The sequence below is a fragment of the Scomber japonicus genome, chromosome 4 (genome assembly GCF_027409825.1).
Source record: "Scomber japonicus isolate fScoJap1 chromosome 4, fScoJap1.pri, whole genome shotgun sequence".
Classification (NCBI taxonomy): Eukaryota; Metazoa; Chordata; class Actinopteri; order Scombriformes; family Scombridae; genus Scomber; species Scomber japonicus.
In genome coordinates this window covers 31,503,207-31,508,836 of record NC_070581.1, presented here as the reverse complement: position 1 = coordinate 31,508,836, position 5,630 = coordinate 31,503,207, and positions in this window count along the sequence as shown.

Here is a 5,630-nt window from a genome sequence, read left to right as displayed (position 1 = left end):
TCCTCCTTCACATTGACCCAAAAGTGATGTTATGTTTATGACAAGCACAGTGACTGGATCTGAACCTTTACAGATCACACCCTAAATTTTATCTGCTGAGTGTCAACACTGATTGACCCAGACTGGCATCGACTCACTTCAACGCAGTCCGATGTGCCGCCACCCCGAAAAATGTGTGTTCTCGCCTCAAGGCAAACTTAAACCAGTCAGTTAAGGTTAGAGACAGATTGTGAATGCTTTAAAAAGGAGATGAGACACAAACTACAGTCTCAGGTCTCAAAGTCAGACGCTCGCACTGCAAATAGGTCTACAGTACGGAACGGATGATTATTATCTGCTTGTTAGAAAGATGAAAACATGTTGTTCTGCTGTTATTCGTCTTATAAAACCAATAAAAACTGTAAATATCAAAGCAAATAGGACTTTCATCAACCGAACATACGAATATAACTGACAGTATTTGATAGTTTAAGTAGGAAGGAAGGAAGGAAGGAAGGAAGGAAGGAAGGAAGGAAGGAAGACAGGAAGACAGGAGGAAAACAGAAAGGGAGGAAGGACAAATGGAAGGAAGGTGGGAAGGAAAGAAAAGGAGAAGGAAGGAAGGAAGGAAAGAATAAAGTAAGGAAGGAAGAAATAAAAGGAAAGGTTGGAAAAGAAGACAGGAAGGAAAGATGAAAGGGAGGAAGGAATGAAGGAAGGAAAGATGGAAGGAAAAGAAGACAGGAAGGAAGGAAGGAAGGAAGGAAGGAAGGAAAGAAAAACAGACAGGGAGGAAAGTGGCCGAATTGGACCCCTCGGCGGGCCGGTTCTGGCCCACGGGCCTCATGTTTGACACCCCTTAATCACCCAGCTCTACTGTCTACTATGAATAAATAAAGTTACATTGACTTTTTATATAAATCATACTCAGGTTTTGTCCCTGCAGGCCACCGTCCTCTCTCATCTCCACCTAGTTCCTGTTTCTGTTGACTAGTCTGATCGCTACACCAGCAGGTACGAAGCTAAAAGAAATTAAAAATAAAGCTGCAGAAGAAAACCAGCACCGTGTTGATTAATCGAGTGTGACAAAAACTGTCAGACGCAGCTGCCACGTAGTTTGAAACATACTGACCCCTTCAGCTTCCTCGCCAATGTTTAGACCACAATAGACCACAAGGGAGGAAGGATGAAAGGAAGGAAGGATGGAAGGAAGGAAGGATGGAAGGAAGGAAGGGAAGGAAGGACGGAAGGAAGGTAGGGGGGAGGAAAGAAAGAGAGAAGGAGGGAGGGAGGAAGGGAAGAAAGAAGGAAGGAAGGAAGAAGAAAGGGGGATGGAGGAAGGAAAGAAGGAAGGGAGGAGAGAAGGAGGGAGGGTGGAAGAACAGGTGGAAGGAAGGAAAGGAAGGAAGGAAGGAAGGACGGAACAAGGAAAGAAGGAAGGGAGGAGAGACGGAGGGAGGGAGGAAGGACAGATGGAAGGAAGGAAAGGAAGGAAGGAAGGACGGACGGAGGAAATAAGGAACGAGGGAGGGAGAAAGGAAAAGAGGAAGGGAAGAAAGAAGGCAGGGAGGAAGGAAAGGAAGGAAGGAAGGAAGGAAGGAAGGAAGGAAGGAAGGAAGGAAGGAAGGAAGGAAGGATATTTTGAGATATTTATAGAAGTTACCAAATATAATTATTTGCCCAATAAAGGGTTAAAAAAACCTCCAAACACGATGATGGCATGGGCTCGTCCTATAAGTGCAGGTACTGGTTTAGAGTTTGAAATATGAGTTAAACCTCAGACTGACAGCAGCTCTGCGTTTAAAAGTCACCCGTCAGGAGACACAGCAGGGGGGGGGGACACAGAAAAACACAGAGTCCTCTGGCAGAAACTCAACTTTTGCAGCAAAGTCATCAGCAGCACGACTAATGAAATGCATAAAAGCAATTATCCCTGATAGATCACTTAAAATTGTTACATTAACCCTTGTGTTGTCCTCGAGTGAAGGAAGGGAGGAAAGGAAAGGAAAGGAAAGAAGGAAGGGAGGGAGGGAAGGAGGGAGGAAGGGAGGAAAGGAAAGAAGGAAGAAAGGAAGGGAGGAAAGGAGGAAGAAGGGAGGAAGGAAGGGAGGGAGGGAGGAAAGGAGGGAGGAAGGGAGGAAAGGAGGGAGGAAGGGAGGAAAGGAAAGAAGGAAGGAAGGGAGGGAGGGAGGAAGGAAGGAAGGAAGGGAGGAAGGAACGAAGAAAGGAAAAAAGGAAGGTAGGAAAGACAGATGGAAGGAAGGACAGACAAAAAGAAAGAAGGAAGAAAGGTAGGAAGGACAGACAGAAGGAAGGAAGGAAAGAAGGAAGGACAGATGGAAGAAACGGAGGAAGGAAGGGAGGAAGGAATGAAGAAAGGAAAAAAGGAAGGTAGGAAAGACAGATGGAAGGAAGGACAGAAAGAAGGAAGGACAGATGGAAGAAACGGTGGAAGGAAGAACAGAAGGAAGAAAGGTAGGACGGACAGATGGAAGGAAGGAAGGACAGATCAAAGAAACGGTGGAAGGAAGAACAGAAGGAAGAAAGGTAGGACGGACAGATGGAAGGAAGGAAGGACAGATCAAAGAACGGAGGAAGGAAGAATGAGAAGGAAGAAAGTAGGAATGACAGATGGAAGGAAGGACAGAAAGAAGGAGGAAGGAAAGAAGGAAGGACAGATGGAAGAAACGGAGGAAGGAAGGATAGACGGAAGGACAGAAGGAAGAAAGGTAGGAAGGACAGATGGAAGGAAGGAAGACAGATCGAAGAAACGGAGGAAGGAAGAAGAGAAGGAAGAAAGGTAGGAATGACAGATGGAAGGAAGGACAGAAAGAAGGAAGGAAGGAAAGAAGGAAGGACAGATGGAAGAAACGGAGGAAGGAAGGATAGACGGAAGGACAGAAGGAAGAAAGGTAGGAAGGACAGATGGAAGGAAGGAAGGACAGACGAAGAAATGGAGGAAGGAAGAAGAGAAGGAAGAAAGGTCGGAATGACAGATGGAAGGAAGGACAGAAAGAAGGAGGAAGGAAAGAAGGAAGGACAGATGGAAGAAACGGAGGAAGGAAGGACAGAAGGAAGAAAGGTAGGACGGACCAGATGGAAGGAAGGAAGGACAGATCGAAGAAACGGTGGAAGGAAGAACAGAAGGAAGAAAGGTAGGACGGACAGATGGAAGGAAGGACAGAAAGAAGGAAGGACAGAAAGAAGGAAGGACAGATGGAAGAAACGGAGGAAGGAAGGACAGACGGAAGGACAGAAGGAAGAAAGGTAGGAAGGACAGATGGAAGGAAGGAAAAGAACACAGGAAGGAAAGTGGGCCGGACTGCACCCTGCGGTGGGCCGGTTCTGGCCCACGGGCCGCATGTTTGACACCCCTGCCTTACAGTATGTTGTGTTGCGGCAAAAAAAAAAAAAAAAAGGGGGGGGGGGTTAGAGATTAAAAGAAAGAAGGAAACTACAGGCTGCTTCAACAAGCTGTTAGAAAGGTTTTGGTTTTGAGAGCTACAGTGGCTGAAAATCCTGCCGACAGTCTTCAGATTCAGCAGCAGCAGCTAAATGGGCCATGACACACACCAACACGCTTACCCCCCTCTCTCTCCTCTCTCCTCCCTCCATCCATCCATCCATCCATCCATCCAGCCTCACTCTCTATCTATCTGACCTGCTTCTCTCACTCTCTCCACAGCAGCACCCTATCACTCTGCTTTACTGTATCTCTCTGTCCTCTCTCTCTCTGTCCTGCTCTCTCTCTCTCTCTCTCTCTGTCCTGCTCTCTCTCTCTCTCTCTGTCCTGCTCTCTCCTCTCTCTCTCTCTCCTCTCTCTCTCTCTCTCTCTCTCTCTCTCTCTCTCTCTCTCCCTCTCTCTCTCTCTCTCTCTCTCTCTCTCTCTCTCTCTCTCTCTCTCTCTCTCTCTCTCTCTCTCTCTCTCCTCTCTCTCCTCTCACTCTCTCTCTCTCTCTCTCTCTCTCTCTCCTCTCCTCTCTCTCTCTCTCTCTCTCTCTCCATCTATTTGATATCAGAGGCACAAAAACACTTCGGCCCGGATGCTACTCATACTCCATCTCTCTCCTTTTTCCTGCCCTTATACTCACTCTCTCCCTCTCTCTCTCTCTCTCTCTTCTCCTTTCATCTCTCATCCTCTTATCCCACTCCAGCTCCTCAGCTCACTCTGCAGGTTAGTACAATAGGCTGATTCAGGTTTTTAAAAAGGAGGAGAGAGAGAGAGCATCCTATACTTCAGATGAAACAGAGAGCAGACCAGGGCCGAGTGTCCTGCCCTTCTTCTTTCTGTGTCTGCATGCACCACCAATTAAACCTGATTTGTGTGATAATACCATGTAGAGAGCATTTCTGATTAACTTAAAGCAATGGAAGCAAACTCAACAAGCTTTATTATTATTATTATTATTATTATTATTATTATTAGGGACCATCATATTATAACTGGGTGAGGCTTCCTTTCACTCTCAAAAACAACCTCGATTCTTACAAGATGTTGGAAACCTTCCTTCTATCCTCCCTCCCTCCTCCCTTTCCTTCCTTCTTCCTCCCTCTTTCCATCCTTCCTTCCTCCCTCCTACATTCCTTCCTGCCTTCTTTTCCTTACCTTTCCCCCCTTTCTTCCTTCTTTCCTTCCTTCCATTCTCCTTCCTCCCTTTCTTCCCTCTGTCCTTCCTTCCATTCTTCCTTCCTCCCTTTCTTCCTTCTGTCCTTCCTTCCATTCTTCCTTCCTCCCTTTCTTTCTTCCTTCCATCTGTCCTTCATTCTTCCTCCCTTCCTTCCTTCCTTGACTTGAGGACAACAGAAGGGTTAAAACCAGGAAAAGACGACTCTGATGACATATCACAATATTACGATATACAATCTTCCTTCTGTCCTTCCTTCCATTCTTCCTTCCTCCCTTTCTTTCTTCCTTCCATCTGTCCTTCCTCCCTTTCTTCCTTCTGTCCTTCCTTCCTTTCTTCCTTGTGTCCTTCCTTCCATTCTTCCTTCCTCCCTTTCTTCCTTCTGTCCTTCCTTCCATTCTTCCTTCATCCCTTTCTTCCTTCTGTCCTTCCTTCCATTCTTCCTTCCTCCCTTTCTTCCTTCTGTCCTTCCTTCCATTCTTCCTTCCTCCCTTTCTTCCTTGTGTCCTTCCTTCCATTGTTCCTCCCTCCCTTTCTTCCTTCTGTCCTTCCTTCCATTCTTCCTTCCTCCCTTTCTTCCTTCCATCTGTCCTTCCTCCCTTTCTTCCTTCTGTCCTTCCTTCCATTCTTCCTTCCTCCCTTTCTTCCTTCTGTCCTTCCTTCCATTCTTCCTTCCTCCCTTTCTTCCTCTTCTGTCCTTCCTTCCATTCTTCCTCCCTTTCTTTCTTTCTTCCTTCCATCTGTCCTTCCTCCCTTTCTTCCTTCCATCTGTCCTTCCTCCCTTTCTTCCTTCCATCTGTCCTTCCTCCCTTTCTTCCTCTGTCCTTCCTTCCATTCTTCCTTCCTCCCTTTCTTCCTTCTGTCCTTCCTTCCATTCTTCCTTCCTCCCTTTCTTCCTTCTGTCCTTCCTTCCATTCTTCCTTCCTCCCTTTCTTCCTTCTGTCCTTCCTTCCATTCTTCCTCCCTCTCTTTCTTTCTTCCTTCCATCTGTCTTCCTCCCTTTCTTCCTTCCATCTGTCCTTCCTC